Genomic DNA, 13,690 nt, shown 5'->3' with positions numbered 1-13,690 from the left:
CCCTCACCCATATGGAGCTAATGGCACTAATTATTTGATGCCAAGATTAGTAATTTTAAAGTTACACAATGGTGCACTTGTGAATTGTGGCACCTTGAAAAATTTGGCATCGAGTGAGATAGATATTCCAAATCCAAATGGAATATGATTTCTAAAAAATTAGATAGGTTATTGTATCCCTAAGCATGACCATCCTACAACATTCAATGTTTTAGTGATAGCCCCCATGAGCTCAAAGTTATGACCCTCAAAAGATTGACCTCCAAATGCACTTAGAGCACCTTGGAGACTCTTCAGTATGGGGTAACCATGAACAATAGAGTGGTGTGAGTGTTCCAAGGGTTTCTTGTGATACTCCTTAGAAGACTTAGCTTGTCTCTTCTAGGCACATATTCACCTAGTTCCTTAATTGGTTTAGGTGATTAAATAAAACCAATCCAAACTCCTCTCCAAGAGTTTGATCTCTTGTGCTTATCTTAAAAAGACTAACATTTTGTTTTAGTACTCTTCTCCACACTTCACTTAGAGGGATCTAAGTACAACTTGCTCACTAAATTAATCCTTCAATGCAAGGCCATTCATCATCATGAGATTACTCAAATTTCTTCCATTTGTAGCCATTTGGAAAGATCTTTACACCTCTTCCTTACCGATTTATAGATTTTGCCTCAAAGAAGCCTATTTAGGCCTATTCAATTAGCCATGGGAATATTCTAAATCCTCTTTCTTGAAAAAAACTCCATAAAACCTAGTCAATAAACTCTATATTTGAACACCCTTTTGGATTCTCTAAAATATTTTGGAAGTCTTGAAACCCCAAGTTGTTTGTTCAGGTGATTCCTATTATATAGGGCAAATGGGTCTAAAAGACCTATTTCCTAGGACTAGACCACAAACTTGTTTAGAAAATCACCAAAATGGATTGGTAAGACCTCAACCTCTAGGATATGTCAAGATAGGACTATCCCCTTCCTAAAAATATGCTTTTTTTGTATAGTACTTTTATCCCCTGCATGAAATCATTGATTCAACACAATCAAACCACTAACTAGACCTTCCTATCTTGCCTAGGGATTGAGATTTAAAATAGTAATGTGACTCAACTAGACTCCTAGATTTATATATAACATTTATAGAGGCCCTAATTGAAGATTCAACCACTGACTTAGAGTTCCCATGGCTGAATCTCATGTGGGAGCCATTTTTCCTAAATCTACCTAACTGGGACTAGCAAACTGTCACTAACCTAAAACAATTTATTAAGAACACTAAACATAATCAACACCCTTAACTTATAAAATGAAAAAGTCTTCTCATGCACTGTAGAATACATTCCAATCACTGTATCAATACACTTAATGGATTAAGGTGGTACTATTCACAGAAAAGCTCAAACACAGTCTAGAATTTTATTCATCACACCCAAAATCATACAAAGTAACTTATCCCTTTTCTAGATTTTATTCTTGGCTAACATACCATTCTATCTCCATCATTCTAGGGCCTATTAGTCAAGCATAAATTCCCATAATTTAGAGAATCCAAAATTTCCAATGTTGTCGTGATAACTTTTTAGCAACATTTGTCATCTTTGCACTTATTCATCCACCTTTTTTCTAGGACCTCTAACTTCAATGTCCTAAAGATCCAAAGCCTTTTAAGTCCATAATATCATTTCTACAACCATTAATAACTCTAACATCTAAGACACCTTAAAGACTCAATCTCCCTAACTCCTAACATTATGAAATGTAGAAACAACTAACAAAGGCTATTAGTGTGACCTTATTCCTAATAACTAACTCACCTAGCCAATGTTACAAATGACCTTCTAAGGTCCAAAAAAAATTAACCTATGCTCTTGACTTGGATAGAGTCAAGTACAAGCCAAAAAATGGAGGTTTGCTAGATGTGCTCCTACACCATCCTCCCCAAAATGAAAAGATCAATGCACCCTTAGATTGAGGATATTTGGATCTATCTCCAACTTCTTGAACTTTGATTACTTTATCCATAGTACATCAACATCCATATGTCCATGCTTCTTCATTAAGTGTTCCCTATATTCCTTTGTTCTAGTCTTCTTGTAGACTCTTGTGTCCACTATGTTGTCTAATCCTATAGCTATGGTAGTAGATAGTTATAAGTCTTCAAAATCTTTGATCACCTCATGTATGGTTTGGTCACTATCCTATTGCGTTTCCTTATAATGAACTAGGTCAGCAATGTTGAAGATTGGTGATAGTCCACTATCTTCAAGCAATTCAACTTTGAATGCATTGTCACCATACTTATCCAATATATGACAGGGTCCTATCCTCTTCATTTGCAACTTGTGTGTTAGATTATGGTGACTGATCGAGAAAGTACAAATTTTTTTTTTGAAAGTATTCGTAGATTTTCCACTAAAGTTATGGAAAATTTATGGCCAAAATGTTATAACCCTAAAGTAGTTTAATACTTGTATAAAAGGGTTTAGGGTTGGGTATTTTCATTATGTTGTGATGCGAAATTGGTTCTTGTGACGGTATTGAGCTATAAGGGATTATAGATTGTAATTAGGTTGTAATCACTGGATTACAATAAGATCAAACTTCTTGTTTGGTAGATGTAGCCCAGGGATTGCGTGAACCACATTAAATCTTGGTGCTTTGCGTTCATTTCTATGTGATCTATTATTTTTTTTTATTGGTTATATTTGCATGTAGTTTTTATTTTTGTCTATGGTTTTATCCTAACAAGTGGTATCAGAGTGAGGTGTCTTTCAGTTACCCCCTGTAGGAAAGTCTCACGGTTAAGTGGGAGTCTCACAGTTGAGTGGGAGAAATGGAAAATGAGGGTAAGCTGAGGGTTGATAGGTTTAATGGGCAGAACTTCCAATTATGGAAGATGCAAATGGAAGATTATCTTTATAAAAAGGATTTATGGAAGCCATTGGAAGGCAAACCCAAGAATTAGGGAACTATGTCAAATGATGAATGGAGTCTTTTAGATAGAAAGGCACTTGGAAGTATTCAGTTATGCCTGGCACCATCAGTGGAATTTAATATTACAAAAGCAAAGACGACAAAAGAGTTGATGAAAACTCTAGTGACACTATATGAAAATCCCTCCACTTCAAACAAGGTATTTCTCATGAAGTGTTTATTTAATATGAAAATGGCAGAAGGTGGATCTGTAGTAGATCATTTAAATGTATCAATTTTGATGAAGAAATTAGGGCTCTCTTGATTTTGTGCTTTTTGCCTAAAAGCTGGAATGACTTGGTAATGGTATTGAGTAATTCTATTCCTGGATCTAGTACCCTAAAATATGATGATGTGATCGGTGTTGTTTTGAGTGAGGAAACTCATAGGAAATCCTCAGGTGGATCTACATTAGGAAGTGCTTTGAATGCACAAAGCAGGGGTAGAACAACTGAGAGAGGAAATAACTCTAGAAATCATGGGAAATCAAGAGGAAAGTCAAAAGGGAAGAGGTCTCAATCAAGAGGACAAAACAACTATTGGTATTGTGGAAAACCAGGTCATAAAAAGAAAGATTGCTAGAATCGAAAGAAAAATGAAGGAGATAAACTAGATGGAGACAAGGAGGCAAATGTGGTAAGTAACAAATCCAAAGAGGATGCTTTTCTTTTTTCTTTAGAAAGTGTTGATGATTCATTGGTTTTAGATTCTAGTGCTTCATTTCATGCTACACCTCATAGAGGTTATTTCATTGATTATGTGCAAGGGGATTTTGGGCTTGTTTATTTGGGGGATAATGAACCCTGTTAGATTATTGGAAAGGGAAAAATTAAGATTAAGTTGTAGAATGAGAATCATTGGCTACTACATGAGGTAAGACATGTTCCAAGGCTAAGTAGGAATTTAATTTCAGTAGGGAAACTCGATGATGAGGGTTGTGTAGTTACTTTTAATGATAAAAATTGGAAGGTTTCAAAAGGTTCCCTTGTAGTAGAAAAAGGTGTGAAATTAGGCACCTTATATCTTTGTACAAGTCATATTTTTCCTTCTACTTTGATTATTTCAGAGAAAAATGAACGTTCAGGAACAATTGCTGCAGTTGAGCAGGGAGAACAAATAGCTTCTGTAGATTCTGATACACACTATGGCACAACAAACTTGGGCACATGAGTGAGAAAGGTATGAAAGTACTTCATTCAAAGAAAGTTTTACCATGCCTGAAATGTGTTAATATGGATTTCTATGAAAGTTGTGTGTATGGAAAACAAAAGAGAGTGAGTTTTGTAAAGATTGGGAAGGAAAACAAAAAGGAGAAATTAGAGCTTATGCATACAGATGTATGGGGACTAGCTCAAGTATGTTCCCTTGGTGGCTCTCATTATTATGTTACATTTATTGATGATGCAACTAAAAAATTATGTGTTTATTTCCTTAGACAAAAATTTGATGCATTTCAAACTTTTAAGAAATGGAAATGCTTGGTTGAAAATTAGACTAGTAAGAAATTAAAATGTCTCAGATCTGATAATGGTGGTGAGTATTGCAGTCATGAATTTGAATATTATTGCTCCACTAATAATATTCATAGATAGAAAACTATTCCAAGGACTTCATAGGAAAATGGAGTGGTTGAACGCATGAACAGGACTATAATGGAGCGCGCAAGGAGCATGAGGTTTCGTGCTGGGTTGCCCTTACACATGTGAGTGAAGGCTATCAATACTGTAGTATATTTGATTAATAGAGGTCCCTCTACTCCTTTGGGCTATGGTATTCCAAAGGAAGCATGGACTGGTAAGAAGGTGAGTTATTCTTTTCTCAAGACCTTTGGTTGTGAAGCTTTTTCTCATATAGACTCTGAAAATAGAACCAAGCTAGAAGATAAATAAAAAAAATGTGTCTTTTTTGGATACGGCATTAATGAATTTGGTTACAGGCTTTGGGATTTTAAAAATCATAAAATTGTAAGAATTCAAGATGTCATATTCAATGAGAAAGTGTTGTACAAAGATTTGTTGCAGCAACATGAGAAGAAAGAAGATGATTATGTAGTGTTGGATGATACTCCAAAAGTTGATGTTCCAACAATTCCTCATGATGTGCAACAACCATAACAACAAATACCACACACACCAGTGAATGTTAGATGGTCAACAAGGCAAATTAGACCTCCAAAAAGATTTTCTCTCTCTTTGTATTCTATTTTACTTATTGATGATGGTGAACCTGAAAGTTATGATGAAGCTATGCAAGTGGATACTAAGATTTAGTGGGAGTCTACAATGAAAGATGAAATGGACTCTTTGCTAAAGAATAAGACATGGAATTTGTGCAAGTTTCTTGTAGGTAAAAAGGCTTTATAGAATAAGTGGGTTTAGAGGTTGAAAGAAGAGGAAGGAGGTTAAAAAATATTTAAGGCTAGGTTAGTTGTAAAAGGATTTGCACAGAAAAAAGAAATTGATTTTGAAGAAATATTTTCTCCTATTGTTAAAATGACTTCTATTCATATTGTTTTAAGTCTTGTGGCTACTAAAGATTTGCATTTAGAGCAGCTAGATGTTAAAAAAATCTTCCTTCATGGTGATTTGGATGAAAAAATATATATGGCTCAGCCACAGGTATGTGAGGTCAAAGGTAAGGAGAACTTAGTGTGCAAATTGAAGAAAAGGTTATATGGCTTGAAACAAGCACCTCGTCAATGGTATCTGAAATTTGATAGGTTTATGCATGAGCATGGCTATCATAGGTGTCATTAAGATTATTGTGTTTATTTTAAGAGGTTGGATGATGATAGCTACATTATTTTATGTTTATATGTTGATGATATGCTTGTAGCTGGGTCTAACATGGATCATATTAAGGGGCTGAAATGCCAGTTAGCACATGCATTGTCTATGAAGGATTTGGGGGCAGAAAAATAAATCCTTGGTATGAATATTTGCAAAGATAGGAAGAACAAAACATTAATGCTATCTTAGGCTGATTATGTTGAGAAGGTGTTGCCGCGTTTCTCTATGGAGAATGCTAAAGCTATCAACACACCTTTGCCTAGTCATTTGAAGTTGACTGAGGAGATGTGTCCTAAGACATAGGATGAGGAGGATAAGATGTCCAAGGTACCCTATACTTTAGCTGTAGGAAGCTTGATGTATGCTATGGTATGCACTAGGCCAAATATTGCACATGCAATGGGAGTTTTTAGCAGGTATATGAGTCATCCAGGATTTGAGCATTGGAATGCTATCAAGTGGATTCTCAGACATTTGAGAGGAACATCCAATAAGTGTTTACACTTTGGGGGCTCTAATACTAATTTATAGGGCTATGTTTACTCAGACTTGGCAGGGGATATTGATACCAAGTGGAGTACTATAGGTTATGTCTTTACTATTGGTGGGGCAGTTGTGAGCTGGGTTTCTAGGTTACAGAAGATTAATACTCTATCCACTATAGAGGTAGAGTATGTTGCTACTATAGAGGCAGCCAAGGAGATGATATGGCTTCAGTTCTTCTTGGAAGAATTGGGACATCCTTAGAAGGATAATTATTTGTTCATAGATAGTTAGAGTGCCATTCATCTTGCAAATAATTCAGCTCTGCATTCTAAGACCAAACACATACAATTGTGGTACCATTTCATTCAGTCAATTTTGGAGGATGGACAGTTAAAGCTGGAAAAGTTACATGCAAATGAAAATCTAGTAGATATGTTGACAAAGGTTGTAACAAGGGAGAAGTTGAACTCCTTTTCAGCTTCGATTAGTCTTTTATACTGAACATGAATAAAAGAACAATAGAGTCCAGGGTGGTTTGATCTAGTGGGAGCCCCATGTGGTAGTGGTATTGCTATAGGATCACTCTCCAAGTGGGAGATTGTTGTTTAGTGTGGAGCCTGATCAGTCCCCAAGTGGGAGATTGTTAGATTATGGTGATTGATCAGGAAAGTACTATACATACTTCATCATTAGGGGAATTTTTTTTTGGGTACTATTTGTAGATTCACCATTCATAGATTCACCACTAAAGTTATGGCTAATTTATGGCCAACATGTTATAACTTTAAAGCGGTTTAATACTTGTATAAAAGGGTTTAGGGTTGGGTACTTTCATTATGTTGTGATGTGAAATTGGTTCTTACGATGGTATTGAGCTGTAAGGGATTATGGATTGTAATTAGGTTGTAATCACTAGATTGTAATAAGATCAGACTTGTTGTTTGGTGGACGTAGCCCAGGGATTGGATGAACCACGTTAAATCTTGGTTCTTTGTGTTCATTTCTATGTGATCTATTATTTTTTGTTAATGGTTATATTTGCATGTAGTTTTTATTTCTGTTCATGGTTTTATCCTAACATTGTGAGGGACTCCTTTCTTAAATCTTGATTTGTTAAGATGGACCATGAATAAATCACCATCATTGAATTCAACTACCCTTCTAGTTTCATATACTTTAGCTTTCTATTTTATTGTGTTCTCTGCCAATGTCTTCCTCACTATCTCATGAACTTCTTTCATGACATATGTAAAATCATTAGCATACCCATTTTCTTTCACTCCATCTTTCAAATCTCTCTATTCATAGACACCCCTATGATGTAGTCCATAAACTATCTCAAATGGAGTCTTCCCTATGGATCTATTCATGGTGTCATTGTAGGCATATCCAACTTGCCCAATCAGTTGATCTCATTCTTTTCCATAGTTTTTTGTCAGGCATCTTAGAAGATTTCCAAGGCTCCTATTAACAACCTTAGTTTGGGGATGGTAGGATGATCCAAAGGAAAAGTTGGTGCCCAACCGTTGCCAAAGAGTCTTCCAAAAATGACTCATAAACTTAGTGTCCCTATCTGACACAATGCTAAGTGGTAACACATGGATTCTCACAATTTCTTTAAAGAATAGGGAAGCCATGTGTAATAATTTTCCTTAGGTTAGAATTCACCCAAGACCAAGGAACTCAAACACAAGCACAATAGTAGACCAAAAAGAGTATGATTAGAATGATGATATATTCATTCAATATTGATCGAAAGTATGCTAGGAGTGCTTATATATAAAGGCCTCTTGAATGCTTCTAGAATACATAGAAGTTAGCAACATGATAAGTCATACAAATAGACACATGTCCACTAGATATGGGTTATCCTCCATTAAGAACAAGAGTAAGTGTGATGATGAGAGGATAAGCCTACAATGGTGTAGCATGCAAAATAATGTTGTAGACACCATGTAAAAAATTAGGAGTGTGAATAATTGTGTTGTCTACATGACAACTCAATTAATGATGCAAACTCTAGTGTTGTCAACATGACAAGTCATGAGAGTATGCAAACTCCTAAGTGTCTAACCTAAATAAATAATAAAATAATTCAATATAATAAAATAATTTATTAACCTAAGTAAAATTAAATAAAGTGTAAATAGTAAATACATATTTACACCAACACCCCCCTTAAGTGCAACTTAGGGGAATGCAGTTAAGCTTACGAAAGCTAGAATAAAATGCATGATGGGTCCCAGCTACTAGGCCATGTTAGGTACCCATGTAAATAATGAAATGAAATTTCTCATAAAGTAGAGAAAGAGGGAAAATATCATGGGAAAAACCCTCCCCCAAAAAAGAGAGATGAAAAAATTAGATGCATGGATCAATAAAGTAATCAAGACCCCCCCATTATGACATACATTAAGTATATATACAATAGTGAAGAATGAGAAGAACAAAATCCCATAAGAGGAAAAAGTTCCCCCCCCCACCACCCATAAGAAAGAAGAGGAAGAGAGACAAGGTAGTCCCCCCCACAAATGAAGAGTGTCTATCAGTGATAGCTGCTCTGATGTAAAAGTTGATCTAGGACTGTTGAATAGTGTTCCTCCCCTTTGGAAGAAACAATACCATAGGTACAAGTGGGATGCTTTTGCTGTGTGTAGAAATAATCCTGATGATTGATGATATCTCTGAAACCTATTCAACTATCCCTATTAAGGATGAATGTAGAACCTATCCCAAAGAATCTACTATCTCAACTAATAAAGAGACCTCCTGCAACTATTGTACATAAGTATCCACAATCACATCAACTTGTGTGGATTGATCATGTAGAGAATGGACCTGAGGGTTAGAGTGAGCCCTCACAACAGCTAAAGAAGGATCTTCTTCATCAAAGAGAAGATGTATATCATCAATTATGTTCCCCAAATCTGCTACGTATGACTCCACAAACAAAATTGAAATATCTACTATGTAGTCATACTCTATTGTTGGAGCTAGAAGACAAGGTGTACCCTGTTGTGCTAGACCTATAACTATGGCAATATATGCATGTGGAGTATGCTAATCTTGTGACCTCTTGTTGTAAGTATCAATAGAACCCCATGTATCTAAATTTGTTCAAGCACTATCACTAGTCTCACTATTAGTTTCCACAATGTATGATGTGTCAAGAGGATTAGAGGATAAGCTTGGTGAACTTTCCTCAAAGTGTACATCCTTCTCCACAAAGATCTCATGTGTCTTAGGATCCATAAGTTTGGATGCCTTCACATTGTCTTCATATCCAATGAAAGTACAAGGCCTAGGTGGTGGTGCCTTGCATACCCTGGAAGAAATGTTTGCCCATGCTAGACAACTAAAGACTCTGAACTGTGTCACTACTAGTTTTCTACCACACCATGTCTCAAAAGGAGTCTTTTCATGTAAGGTAGAATGAGGAGACCTATTAAGTATGTGATTGGCACTGTTGATTGCTTTGACTTCAAGTGATGGATCTAGAGACTTAGCTTGTGTCATACAACTTGCCATGGACTTAAGAGTTTGAATCCTCAGTGCTGCGACATCTATCTTATGGGGACTAAATGTTGGTGTATTATGAAGATCAATTCCCTCAATTTTTCAAAATACTTTAAGTCTTTTGTTGACATATTTTCTTTCATCGTCCATTCAAAGAACTTTGATGGATTTCCTTGATTTTCATTCAAGATTAGTCTTGAATGCTAGAAACTTATGCAACACTTCATTCTTGTGATGAAGAAATTAGACCCAAGTGTAGCATGAAAAATCATCAATGAAAGTAAGTATGTAGCAACTCTAGCTAATTGATGTCACTACAAAAGGAGTTTCTAGTATTATGTGAACCAACTAAAGAACTAGTGCTCTTGAAGACTTCCCTTTATGTAACTTCTCCTCTAGATGCATATCCACTAAAATTTTTGAACATTTACTAGTGGAAAAGTTGATTTTAGGTGGACCTTTGACCATATTGTTTGAGAAAAGTTGCTAAAGATAGTAGAAGGAAATATGACCAAATCACTCATGCCATAATTGGATTTGAGAATTGGATTGAGTCAACAAGGCTTATGAAGGAGACTTGGGCACAAAGTGAGTGAAACAATACAACCTTTTGTCATGATTAACTTTCCCCAATACAACCAATGAGTCATCTTTTAGACTATGTACCTTTACTGAGTCAAGAAGGAAGTCAACTTTATGACCATCTCCAAGGTGAGTGATTTGTTAAATTGAGAGGAGATTAGAACTCAGGTTTGGAACATAGAGAACATCTTTGAACTCTCCATTTTCCATTTCCATGTTTCCTTTCCCTTCAACTTCCATTTTTGTATCATCTCCCACAAATATGTGTGGTACCTTTGACTACTTCAATGAAGAAAAATCTCCTTTTGAAGAACTCATATGAAATGAGGAACCTAAGTCAAGAATCCATTCCTTTGAAGAACTTGAATTTGCCATGAGTGCTTGCCCTTTTCCCTTTGAATCTAAAGAAGACCCTTTCTCCTTATAAGCATTAGGCAGTGGAACATTATGTTTCTTCATGATGTTGGTCAACTCATCAATCCTTTTATGATAACAATCATATTTTTGATGACCTAATTTCTTGCAATAGGAACACTTTTTCTTGTCCTTATTATCGTCCCCCTTCTTGTTGGAATTTGAGGAAGACTTACCCTATTTATTTGATTGTGGTGTTTTCTTTTTTGTATCCTCTAATTTGTTATTCTTTCATTTCTTATTCTTTCCCTTTCCTTTATTTGAAGATTCTCCAGCTGAATTTTGAGAACCCTCATTATTGGCCACCAATGCTTTTGACTTTTGCGAATTGAAAATCCCCATTGATTTCAACTTCATTTCTTCTTTATCCAATATTTCAACATAGTGATCAAAAGAGACTTTCTAATAGGTAGACCTTAATGTAGTCTTTGAGGTGTTATAAGTAGAAAAAAATGTGGAGTACTCAGATGGTAGTTTATTATGTATGAGATAGATTAATTTTTCATCTTTAAGAGGACTCCCACAATCATCTAGTTTCATTTTTAATTCATTCACCTTTATGATAAAATCCTATATGGAATCAAATGCCTTTGGATCTAAGGAGACAAGCTCATCTTCAATTTTGAAAACATCTTCTTCAAACACTTTACTATATAGGTTTTGGAGGGTATCCCAAGCTTCCTTGGCTATACAAGACTTCTAAATCTGATATATGATCTTGTCTTCAACCCCCAAACAAATATCACCTAGGGCTTTCCTATCCATTATTTACCAATTAGTGATTTCATTGGCAAATACTTGATCACCTGTTGGTTTAGGAAGGGTAACATCTACATATTGAGAAACTCCTTTATGCATTAAGTGACACCACATTTTAATGGACCATGTAACATAGTTATGTGGAGTTTATTTTGGAAACTTAAAATTTCCCATGATGCAAAAAATGAAATAAAAAATTGTAAAAAAAGACAAACACAACACCAAGAACACCCCCCCTTTTCACTAAATCAAGAAACCCCCCCAAAAAAGATGCTTTTTGTACTTTATATGTAGTGTTTTTAAAATGGCCAATTTCTAATTTTAGCATTTGTGGACTTCTGATTTTGCCTTTTACAACCTCGTTATGGAGTTCAAAACTAGAACATTACAATGTATCTCAGATATACAACAATTCTGAAGATATGTTAAAGTATTACAATACAAAAAAGGACCTAATTCTAAAAGTAACACTTTTGTCCATACATCTCTATAATCTGATTGTAGATTAGGAAAGTAGACAAAAAAAATGCACTTTCAAAAAAATAGAACTTGTTTTCATGTCCAAATGAGCCTGTACAGAGCATTTAAAGTTACAAAATATAGTATTAGATAGGTACATCCTCCAAAAGATACAATTTCTAACAAAACTATGCACCAAAACTAGAAAAGAGCTACACCATTGAAAAGCTTAGGAAATTCTACCACATTTTTAAAAAATCACACCTGATTTGGACTCTAGATGACTAAGATATGGCCTCCCAAATTCGCACTGCAAAATCAAAGATCAATCTAGAGAGGGGTTGGATCAGCAAAAGATGGGGTTAAATTTAACAATCATATGGACATCATAGCAGTTCTATTTTTCCATTGGATGATGGTAAGATGGCCATCAAATTTAGGCTCACAAACTTGATGATATTGGTGTATCTAGGCCCTGTAATGATGTGAGTGTGACATCAAGATTATGTCATATTGTATAGAATTGTATAGACCATACAAAAATGTCTGACATGGGTTGTTGATTGTGCAAGTACAAATCTAACTAGACGTATGGACTACTATGTGGATCTACTAATGTGGATTTTTCTAACTGGGTGGTTGAGTCAGTGATGATGTCAACATCTACAGAGGTGGCTAGTAGTACTCCACATGGATGAGTTTGGTGTTGATGTGCGTCCTATTTGCTTCATGTCTAAAATTTGATTATGATGTCAATTGTCACAAAAAATGGCGATGTGAATTCTCACCGGAGGTTGGGACTATTTATAGCTATTGGAATATTAATATAGTCATAGTCAAGAACCTTTGCACAAGCACCAAAAAAAAATTATATAGTGGGTTGTGCTATTGTTTAGTCTAACATGTGTGGAAAAACAACACTTTGTGTTGTTGAAAAGTGCCAAGCCGCAAAGCAAAAATAACAAAGTTTTCTTGTTCTTTAGCATAGCCGTAGTTAAAGGAGTTTGGTCTAAGTCTACTCACCGAATTAGAAGTCTAATTCTAGAAAATAATTAACTAACTATCAATAAATTACTAATATTCTGCAAAAGTCAATATGAATATTACTTATAGGGCTAGAGTGTCACTACCTAGTTCTACAAAAAAAAAAATTCTCTGTAGGGGCTCGTAGGGCTGAATTTTTTTCAAAAATTCAAAAAATAATAGAGAATAAATTAAAATTTAGATTTGGAAATAAATGCATAGATCAAATAAATGACCATACCCAAATTGCAAATCGGTGCCTCTGAGTGCTAGTTTGCAAAATAACCCTCCTCATGATCGACTTTAGCCTAGCATAGGTAAATTTATTGCTGGTTTTCACCAAATTGACATTCTAGATGCAATGATGAGGTCTGATTTGGCTCTAGACACTCCCAATTTCTATTGATTCTTTAGATTCGGTTTGAGGTGTTGAAGCAATAATGGTCTCAAATAGCTATGTGAAGAGAATTTTCTCAAGCTCTGATACCATTTAAGAATTTTCCTTAGGGAAAAATTCACCCAAGACCAAGGAACTCAAACACAAGAACAATAGTAGACCAGAAAGAGTTTGATCAAAATGATGATATATTGATTCAATATTGATTGAAAGTATACTAGGAGTGCATGTATATAAAAGCTTCTAGAATGCATAGAAGTTAGCAACATGACAAGTCATATAATTGGGCACATGTCCAC

This window comes from Cupressus sempervirens, chromosome 4, assembly GCF_028749045.1.
Source record: "Cupressus sempervirens isolate cs-2001-9-10 chromosome 4, ASM2874904v1, whole genome shotgun sequence".
In the NCBI taxonomy this organism is placed as follows: Eukaryota; Viridiplantae; Streptophyta; class Pinopsida; order Cupressales; family Cupressaceae; genus Cupressus; species Cupressus sempervirens.
This window is presented reverse-complemented; position numbering follows the sequence as displayed.